The sequence below is a fragment of the Falco biarmicus genome, chromosome 4, assembly GCF_023638135.1.
Source record: "Falco biarmicus isolate bFalBia1 chromosome 4, bFalBia1.pri, whole genome shotgun sequence".
Lineage (NCBI taxonomy): Eukaryota > Metazoa > Chordata > Aves > Falconiformes > Falconidae > Falco > Falco biarmicus.
This window is the reverse complement of record NC_079291.1, coordinates 29,464,231-29,475,174: the sequence shown is the minus strand read 5'-3', so window position 1 is coordinate 29,475,174 and position 10,944 is coordinate 29,464,231. Positions and strand designations below refer to the sequence as shown.

The 10,944-nt window shown below is 39.6% G+C and overlaps 1 protein-coding gene and 1 long non-coding RNA gene across 2 annotated transcripts in view; one reads left to right on the top strand and one right to left on the bottom strand.

Moving 5' to 3' along the window:
- The window catches only part of HDAC9 (histone deacetylase 9), a 485,255-nt gene that overhangs the window by 298,915 nt on the left and 175,396 nt on the right, over positions 1–10,944 (top strand). The window lies entirely within an intron of this gene.
- The window catches only part of LOC130147177 (uncharacterized), a 45,548-nt gene that overhangs the window by 12,706 nt on the left and 21,898 nt on the right, over positions 1–10,944 (bottom strand). Inside the window, exon 2 of the long non-coding RNA XR_008821145.1 lies at positions 914–1,024. This is a non-coding gene — a long non-coding RNA (uncharacterized LOC130147177). The remainder of the gene's footprint in view (positions 1–913; positions 1,025–10,944) is intronic.

Here is a 10,944-nt window from a genome sequence, read left to right as displayed (position 1 = left end):
TGAACACTTCACAATTTTCAGCCAAAATTCGCTAAGCCAAGTTAATTTCCTTATTGTATTCTGTCCCACTAGCAGCATGTCCTACTTATCCACTTAAGAAATGTTTGTTTGCTTTTCATTTATTTGTTTAGTTTCTGATTTCCTTATGTAGTTCCCATCATCTGGGTGGTAGTGGGGCTTCTGTACCTCATTTCTTAGTGGAGGAATATAGCTTAGAACATCATATGCTGAATTGCTGTTCAGGCAAACAGAAGAGCATCCTGGATAAAATTATTTTCTCTGCGCTAGAGCAATAATCCCAGTGATCCCTGTGGAATTTTACCACTCTGTTTGGTAGATGCTGTGCTTTGCATTTGATTTTTTCCTCTTCTAGTTCAGCCTAATTTGGAATTAGATTTAAAGGCAAAAAACACAATTAGCCATTAGAAAAGCAGGATTCCTCGGCCATGCTCACTCACTCACCCACACAAACAGGACTGGGAAGGGGCATCCTTTAGGTGTGTCCTGGTTTCTGGTCCCCATTTGCTGAGCTCAAGTGTCACACTCCTTTTGCTTATTTTGATTCTGTCCCCGTGACTCATGTAGCCCATACAGAAGAACTTCCCCAGCTGCCTGGGGGCACGCACAACTATTGGAGACCCCCCAGGGTTATTTCATCAGCACCTGAGAGTTAAAAGGGTGCTAGCTTAGTAACTTGAAGTCATTCAGCAATGTCTGACTCTCTGTGATGACTACACCGGGGCCTCAGTCATTAGAGTTGTTTTGGTAGAGCAGATACTTGTAAGTGATTCGGTGCCTTAATTAGCCGATTAAATGAGATGTTTTGAATCTGGCTGTGGAGCCTTTGTTGTGTTTGTTTTACTTTACTTTCCATAGTTGCCTTGAAGTAGCCTAGACTCTTAACAGTACATACCTCTGAAATATAAGGGAAGTTGGTTGGATGAAATGGTGTTAAAAGTTCCCCTCTTCATACCTGGTTCTTCTGAGGTGGTAGAATATTACAACATTTTGGCCTCGAGAAGTCCTGTGAAGGGAGGGATAAATGGAAATGCAAGTTTTGAACAATGTCAGACTTCCAAATAAACCTTCTATCTTGTATATACTAGCTCAATTCATATTTTACTTTTCTTGGCGGGGGGGTGGGGGTGGAGGGGGGTGGGGAGTGTAGGCTACTTTGTGTCCTTTAACAGTGCAGCCAGTAAGAGAGGCACTAACCTTGCACCTTTCTGCCTTTCCTCAAGTCTGTGAGTGCACAGTCCCAGTACAACCCCTACATAACACAAGCTGGCACTATGATTTCTGAGCTCAAACTTGAGCCATAGACTGTCTGGATGGAGCAAGGGAGCGGAGGGCTCTGTAGTCGGATTTGTTTTCTGAAAATTTCGTATTCATCTACATAAGGGGAAGAGCCATCTGAATATTTAGCCAGCTTTCCCTCACCTTTGCTCTTAAGGGTCTGTCCATCTCTATAAAGTTTCTAACTGCAGTCTTTGAAAATTATGCTACAGGAAGAACAATTATTTTTAGATATATATATTTTATGCCAATTATATGTGAAAGTGAATAATGATGAGAGTAATTACTAGTAGTTATTCTTTCCCTGTCAGACTTGAAAATAACCCATTTTCTCAGAAAGTATCAAACCTACTTTCTTAATGAGTGCCAAGGAGATTCTTATTTTTGTTTGTATCTCCTATTGTAAACTTTCAGTTACAGAAGGCAGTAATACTTACTTTATCACACGATTAAATCAAGAACTGAATTGTCTGACCAAACACATGGCATTACGACATAATAACATTATTTCATTTCACTGGTACCTGCACAGAATAATGTTGATACTGCATTTATTTTTCAATCCAAGACTTTTTATGCTTCTTTTCCTCTGTCAGATACTTATAATATAGTACCTTGAAACTTTTGCTACTGCTCCCCTTTGTAAGAGAAAGTGGCATGTAAGGAGACAACTGGGGCAACATTAGGCAAAATTACTTAATCAGGGGTACATAACTAGCATGAATCGAAGGTCTCTAAGTCCAGATCCCAGTAATTATCACTTCACATTTTGACAGTCAGATGATACTGCTTTCATACAATTGGGCAATTTGTCACTTCCTGTATCAGACAGCACGGGGTTTTATTATTATTGTCATTGAGGAGGATTATGTGTTCTTGGAAAGCTGCTTCTTTAAACGCTTCATTTTTAGAAGAATTCTGTTTTGACCGCTGAATGTCTCTCCGTCTCTGTCAGACACATGTATGAGCTTGCACACAAGTTTTCATTTTCTTCCTTCCCTTAAAACATGAAAGTGAATACATGCACGCCTCAGTATACTGCTGGCTAAATCTTCATAAAGCTCTGTTGTCTAATATCCTGGAAGAGCAGCTCAGCCTGAATGCTTTTGAGACATAGGTGCTGTAATGCAGAAAGCAGTGCATAATCTGTGTCCTCTCACGTTCTGGACTGTGACCTTTGGATCCCCAGGAGACTGTGGAGGTTTCTGTTCATACTGCCTGTATTTCCTCAGCAAACGGTCTTGTGAAAATTACAGCTATGAAATTGCAGCAACACAGCGATGGCAAGGGCTTAAGAAGGCTTTGCTCAGTTTCTCTGTAAGGCAGTTGAAGCATGCAGGATTCAGCCTCCAGCCCTCCCTCTCCTTAGTCTTTTCCTTTTGCTCCCATCAAGAAGGGTACTGTGATAGTTTTTAGGTGGCAGCTTGCAGATTTTTATTGTTGTTATTCCTATTGAACAGATCCAGAAGGAGCACAGGGCAGAAGTGCTGTTGGGAAGTGTTCTCCCCCTGTGTGCAGAGGGATAGCTACAGAGACCAGCTGCCTCTAAGCCTTACTTTCCTAGATCTTCCTCTTCTGAAAACAGAAGCTGAAGAGTTACTACACATCAGAGAGCATGGCTGCATCACTCAGCTACCTGACTGCACACAGGGACTGGTGGTGATCAGGTTTCCCTCATTTCTAACCCATTTTGATCTATTTTGACACCTTGTCTTAGGACATCAAAGGCTCCAAAGCCCAACAGCACATCCCTCGACATCTTCCTTTCTTTCTAGAGCTTTTTTGGTTCTTAACATTTACCTAAATCTGTACAGGTCTGTTGTCATAGTTTCCCATTAGTTTCTGCATAGATTTCAGTTTTCTGAAGCTACTGAATTTATACAGAGAGCTTCAAAGCTTCTCCATTAGTATTTCTGACAGAAAGATAAAAATGGCAGTGCTGAATACAGGTGTTATCACCACAGGCTTATCCCAGGGACACCCAACTTCAATAGCTCTGATTTGGCCACTTCTGCTGGTAGTAAGGCCTCGCTAAGGATGCTAGTGATTTCAGTTAAAATACGTGCAGCATTACCCTTTTTGCTATGTGACCAAGTTTTTTCATAAGAATATCCATCCCTTCTTGGGAAGGCTTTGAGAACACAAACACAGACAGCACAGAACCAGCAAGGAAAATGGAACAGGAGCAAGATTCATTCCTGCAGCAAGAGGCTGAGAATGAGCATGGGGACTGTTACTTATCCATGTTGATGGATAATGCACTAAGCAGGCAGCTCATTTTCCCAAGTCAATCAATTGCTTTCAAGTTAGGCACTATTATATGTCACTATTACAGTAGCTTGGATCCTCCTGTAAAAGTAATCCTTTCTTTCACCTCTCTGGCCCTTTCCCTCCAGCTTTTAATGAAAGCAAAAGACTCAAAGCACATTAACTCAGTTTCATTTTCAATTTCTACTTTCGTGGAAGAATCTGTAATTTAGTAAGAAGCTACATCAGGGATGAGGTGACGGGGGGGGGGGAGTTCTGCAGCTGGCATGCTGAAGCCAATGCTCATTCCCAGCTCCATCTGGGCCCAGCTCCCCGAGTCATCCACTAACCTCACTCTTTTTTTTCATGGGCAAGCGGTTCCCACAGCCGTTGACCAGCAGGATCCTTTCAGGCTGCAAAATGGGTCGGCATAAAGTGCATTTGGCCCGAGAAAATGCAGTGGGATGCCATACCCACAGGATCACAGCATTTGTGAAGCTGCAGTTGTGAAGGGGAGCTGCAGGTGGTCACCACAGAGAAAGAGTTTCAGAGCACAGTTTCCCTCATAGAATTGGTTTTCGGTACCCAATCCTAGATGCCATGACCAAGTGGATCATTTAAGCCTGAAAGGATACTGTGAGTTTACCTGGTCAATGATAGAAGGAAAGCAGTGTTTGGTTCTCTTCCTTACTGTCATGGCCACCTGCACATTCAGAGTCATTGCAAAAGGTTGATTATGAACCCACTTTGAGTATCTGCCTATAAGTTATGTACATTAGAGAAGAAAAAATTTTGGAAACTCTTTACGTCTTTTTACCAGGATCAGCTCTACTGTATGTACCTGCTTTTCTGCACGATTACTTCAGACAGTAATTAAGTAAATCAGAAGATAGGACACTTAATATTTGATGCATAGCAAGTTCTTATTTATGTAGTGCTGGTATTTCCTATTTTTACTTTCTTCTGCTTTAATATGTATGCTAAGTATTGAAAAGGAAAAAGACTTTTCAGGTGAGGAGTTAGAAATGGAGGAGGATCTGGCAAGTCAGAAAAGGAGGACACAGTCCTCCTCCTAGTTTAGATTCATTCAACCTGCAGAATCCTGTAAATGCAACAGTAACATATGTCAAGAAGAACCAATACATCCATATTTTGCTCTTCCACACTACAAAGTTCATCCATTGAAGAGCCTGAGCCTAACAAAACAAGGAGATTCAAGCCGTGCAGCTGACTACACAGCTGAGGTACTCTGCAAAATAAGAAGCTGGAAAATACTGTCTCACAACTTGACCCCTACCAAAAAAGCAGACCCACTCCTTGGCTATTGCCTTCTCCACAGATCACTCTACAGTACTGTTGCATCAGCAGCGAACAGCCACGGGTCACTACTGCTGCTATACTCAATCCCTGTGTTGCGTATCTTCTGAGAAGTGCTGTGCTGGAGGTGGTCAGCAGAGCTTATAGCAGGTCTTTGGAATGAGGAATAGGAAACAGGACAGGAGAAACAAAATTGTCCCAGTCCTTCGGTCTCAGTAATTCATCAACATCACTGATGGCAAAACTGAATCACTTTTTTTAACATAGGCAGAAGCCACCAGACTGAATTTCAGATGTTTTCATAGGTCTAAGTACTAAGCATTGTATGAGTCAAGGAATACTACCAAGTTCTCTCTATAGGCTAAATCTCCTCTGTGCCACTGAAGCACTGTGGTGGTTCACAGGGATTGAGGCTTCTCACAGCGTATAGCTCCTATCGCTAAAATGAGTAATGCTGGAAAAACACCAAAAGGTCAAAGGCAGAGCTGCTTTCCAAGAACATATTTCGCAAAATCAGAACAGTTACGCCCAAAGCTACTGCAGTGTTTCTCCCCTTCAGCAAATAACTCCTCACCAGAAGCTTCCCCAGCCCCTTCTCCCTCCTGTGACCATCCTGCAGATGTCCTCTGGTGTACCAGCCCCTCTGCCAAGCTTTCCAGGTTTGCCCCATTTCTAACAATCCCAAGGCATAAAAGAGCCACAAGCCTTTAGTTACCACTGCTTCACCCATATGCACGGCCACTCCATGGTGGGGTTGCCTCCTGGCAGGGAAGGGACAGCGGCTGGAGGCCAAGACCTGCCAGAGAGCAGGGGGAATGGACTGAGGGGCATCCTCCTCACTCCAGGACTGCTGTGGGACATAACGGCGAGGGCAAGCAGAGGAGGTGAAGCAGCATCCGTAAAACATCTTCCAGAGCACCAAGCAGTTAGGCTTGAGAGCCTTCCTTGGCTTGGAGAGCTGCTCAGCTCCATCCCCTCCAAAGGATGACAACATTGCTTCAGCCAGAGGCTCCAAATTTCTCCCTACTGTAAAAAACATTCTTTTTTATCTTTGTTCTCAGAAGTCAAGATGGTAATAAGGGATTAACTGCTTTGCCTTTTAACTGATTGTTTTAACCCATTTTATAGAAAGTTTGGGCTAATTAATTTAAGTTGAACTGCAGTGATCCTTTCAGGGAATAGAAGAGTTCAGACAGTTAAAGAAATGTTTAAAACAGAAAAAACAAAAGCTCTGCCAGCTACTACCAGCCTGAGTCATCTCCTTTAACTATTTTAGATTCACTCTTAAACAGAGTTTTCCTGCCTAAATAATGGAGATTACAGTGACTACACAGTGACATCTTGCATCTCACTTCAATAACTTGAGAAATACTAGAACTGCTAAAGACTGAGCCCAGAGTATCAATGTTCTATCACTTTTGTTACACCACTTTTTAAAGATAAATTGACATTTATGTTTCCAGCTGGAAGCTTATACTTTGATTTCATTGAATTGAATCAATTATTGAACTTAATACTGCAGTTAAGTACTGGACCTGAAATAGGAAGCACTGAATTTTCTGTTGTTTCTTATCTGAGCATTCTGGGTCAGGGACATAGTGATAGATAAAGTGAAGACAGAATATCTAAAATGCTTATGAAATCATGTATATATTTCACCAGAAAACAGTGATACAGTGATACACATTTTTAATTTACTTCTGTGAGATGTTTTTTTGCAAATTCTTATTTCTCTTCATGTTAAGAGAAATTTGCCATCTTCAGAATTTATCATTTATCAGAGAAGTTCCTATGTGTCATCTCCTAAAAACCTCAAGGACTGGACATTTAAATCTGTGACCTCACTGATTAATAACTCCTACAAGCTGATTTGCAGCCTTTTCCTATTATACAGAACCATAACAAAACAGAAATAAGTGATTTAATTTGGCATCATCAACTGCTGAAAGATGAGTCAGAAATAGATTAGCAAGTGTTCTAGTTGATCTTAATAGTGCAGTGACAAGTAAAATCAAGAATGACAGATGATCCCATGGACTAACAGTTCTTCTGACTGTATTACAGCATGGATAAACACGGTCTTTTCTAAAACTGGCCACGAAAACAAAGAAATTTGAGTTCATATGGCTGTGGGAAACGGAATTGAAACTGAAATTCCTTTTTGATGCATGTTTAGAGGGCCTAGCTGTTGCAAAAGAGTGACAGAAATATGCTAGGTTCTCAGCTTGTAAGATACCCAAAATGTTTCTCTTAACTTTACTGGGAGGACTTTCTTTTTTTCCTCTGAATCAGCGCATCAACAGTACCCTCCAGTATAAACCTGGTAATGCTTCTTGAATATTCACATCCTCAGGACATTTTGAGTTGCACCTTTAATAATAAATAAATAAGGACTGAACTTGTTTGGCGTTTTAGGCCAATGACCAAAGCCAGGGATGCTGGTGAGTATGCTACTATATTCCCTTAACTTTATTTTTGTGGGCATCATGCATTTTTAAAATGGTTATACATTTCCCTGAACCAATGTAATATAAAAGATTTACTGTTACAGTTTGTGTGTGGCCAGGCAATGGCATATGGAAAACATGTTTCCTGCTATTTAATTTAATTACTCTAATCACGTGCCAGCCCCGGGCATGTCATTCTGGACCTCTGAGGCTCTTTGTCTGTCAAAGAGATGGACAATATCTTGGCTTTGTTTAGTTGCTCTGCAGGCTGCAGATAAAACCACTGAAATACTGACTGTTTGTTTAACCAAAACTTTGCATTTTAACCATTTGGCTTTGATTTTTTGTTTTACAAGAAAAGATGACATTTTGGCCTTGGTGAGCTGAAAAGGAAATATTAGGAATATGAAGAAGAACTGTCACTTTCAGAGCTTAATAGATGAAAAAGAATACTTTAGCCTTCTGGTCAGAAATCAGCTTTGTTAGCAGAAACTTAAGACGTGCATTACTGTTATTTTAGAGTTGCCTGTTAGTAAGGGCAGCTGGAAAAGTCCTGCTTATAACTGGTCCTTTCTAATACGGTTAGCCCATCATCCAGTGGTTTCAGTAGAATTTTTGTTGCTTTCATTTTAAAAGATGAAACTGTAGTGGGTGAAACTAATTAAGATTCCATAGCAAATAAACGTACTAATACTGTTGCGTCCAGGTATAAGTACACTAAGTCATTTTTCTGTAAGAAATATCTGCAAATTACAGCTCAAATTTTGGAAAAAGTTTAAGAGGAGATAGACAGATTACAGTACACTATTCATATTATAAACCCCAAATCTATAGAGAAATTAATCACACAGTTTTAACTATGTGCTTAACACCACCACGTCCTTCACTTGTAAGCAAGTGCTCAATTGAGTCCATGCTTTCCTGCATCAAGCAGTGATACTTAAAAGTACTTTAGACTATATGAGGATATTTTTTCTAATAATTATGCCGTCAAAAAAGGAAAGAATAAGAACTATCTTTTAATCAGTTAGTTCCAACTTATAAGGAAATTACTACATGTAGAAAAACTTGGCTATTCTTACATTTTTGGAAACTGAATTAACTTCGATCACTCTAAGTTTCAACACTAATCTGCCTGGAAGAGGATGGACAGAAGGTCTACAAGTATGCTCTCAAGAAGTCTGCATCATCAGAGGGAAACACTGGATAGGATAGGCTGCAAAAAAGGGAAGTGTCCATCTAAGCAGAGTTTATGTATTTCTGATATTTCAGTGTATGGTTTTTCAACTGGCTTTTTCTGCGTACACACACACCCACACACACCAGTTTTCTAGCTGTATCAATGAGATACAATGAATAAAAGTTGTCCCTCTAAGTTGCACAATACAGTAATGCAAGAATGAAAAAAAAATGTTACTATTTACTGAATTACAACTCCTGTCCCGTTCAGCTTTGAGCTAACCACTAGATGACACTAGTTCCCACTTACTTAATAGGTGTGGGCATATGGTCCCATCTCCCTATATACTAGTTCATATATTTACATGCCTCTCAACCAAAGAACTTCAAAAAGAACATTATACAGGAATCATCTCAACCACTATACATTTTTTATTAATTTTATATGTCTATATACACATAGGTATTTAGGTGTGTGCGTGAAGGCGTACACAAGCATTGCAAGCAAGGTGCACGTACCTTTGCATGATTTATAGAAAACACGCATTACAATTCACTATTTGAGTCTTTAGGGTATTGTAACTTAGCAAGTGTTGATGACAGCTCTACTTAAAAGAAAGCAGAGGAATTCCAAGAAAAACTTAATAGGCTGGAGTTTGTGGAGAATATTCCCTTCATCTCCTAGCTCCCCAGGTCCCCCTAAAAAAGGGATGCTATATTGGTTTCTGCAGTGTGATTCTGGAAAGACTGGGCAGAAGGGAAAATATCATGCTGAGGAGACAGGCAAGAGCAGGCTGCACTACTCAAGTCCAAAAGCGACAAACTGTAAGAAGAAGAAAGTCACAGAAGGGCTATCATGCATATCCATAAGGTGGCTGCTACTGCTGCGGTTTTTAAATCGGGAAGAATGAACTTTCCAGAAGGATGTGTGGAAAGAATCCCACATTTCTAAAAGCCTGATTTTCAGAAATCCGGAAGCTCCAGATTACTTAGAAACTAGCCCCTCCAAAGTTACATTTATGCTACTAAATTGCATGCACAGGGGCAGGAGAACAGTGTCTTCAGATACACTTTCATTTTTGCCTACATCAGCAAGCGTCTTGCTTTCTTAAGATTTGTCTCAATTATTTATAACACATTTGCTCTATATGTGCTGTAACTGTAATACACGTTGTGCGATGTACTTCATTTAAAGAGTATTTTAGTTGGCTATACTAAAACACGTCTTTATAATCTTCCTGGTGTCTAATAGTATGACAGTGTACTACCTGTAGTCAAAGCCATAGTAAGAATTACTTTTTGGTTTAGTAATCTAAATTTAAAATATTAAAAATAATTTTCATTTTGCACCTAATTTAATCCTGATCCCACATGACTGTGGCAATAAGCGTTGGTACATCCTTATGCTCTATTATATTAGCCAAGTACTTCTGTATTCCTGTCAAAGGGAACATGCAAACAGGGAGGGTGAGCTTCCTTGCCTTGAAAGCATACTCTGCTCCCGTTACATTTCACATTCTATCACAACCCGTTATTTTACCATTATTTCTTCTGTTTTAATGCAAAGAGCTGCTACTAAAGTGTAGTAAAGCTTTACAGTCCTGTAATATGAACTCCATATAGTGTCTACCTAGCACTACATTACTGAGCAAGGTATTTCTGCAAATAAGCTATTTTTTTATACAAGCATGTCATAAGAGATAGAAGTTTAACTGCTGATTTGTAAGACTTCAAGAAATTACGTTTCCTTAATAGCGTCAGTTTTGCTGTATCTATGCAACTGTTCAGTTAATGTGTCCTGTAATTCTGTTGAATATTTGGGAATAGTGTTTACAGATGAAACTTATCCCATTCACAACTAAATTCTTCCAGCTTACAACAGTGTAAATCCATAGTCCCTATAAAAAAGCAATAATACTCCATAGACCCAGTACCATATTTGCCAAATTATGTTTTTACAGTCCCTATAAAAGAGCAATAATACGCCATAGACTCAGCACCATATTTTCCCAATCATGTTTTTAAGTCATTTGTCAACAAAAAGAGAGATGCTTATCTGTGTGCAACCACAGCTTTACTAGATCCATGTAAGAATTGAGATTTTCTCAGCAGTTTAAGGGTGCTCAAGTCCCCTGGAACAACAATGGCAAGAATCAAGGCTACCTAAATTGCAGCCATAAGAGATGTAATCAAAATCAAAGATATGGTTTTATCCTGTGCATGTGTTATTTGCACAGGTTAATTTATGGGGGATTATGGATCTGAGGAGAGCATACATCTAATTTTAAACATAAAATAAGAGAAAGGCAGAGAAATAACGTTAGCCAGAGGCTTTGTTTGTTTATTAAAATGCTGTCTTTTATTTAATCTAAACAAGTGTAATTACTTTTTCAGACTTTGATTTCCCCTGCAAATCTTGTACTCTTATATTTCATTTAGACAGAACATTTATGTGAAT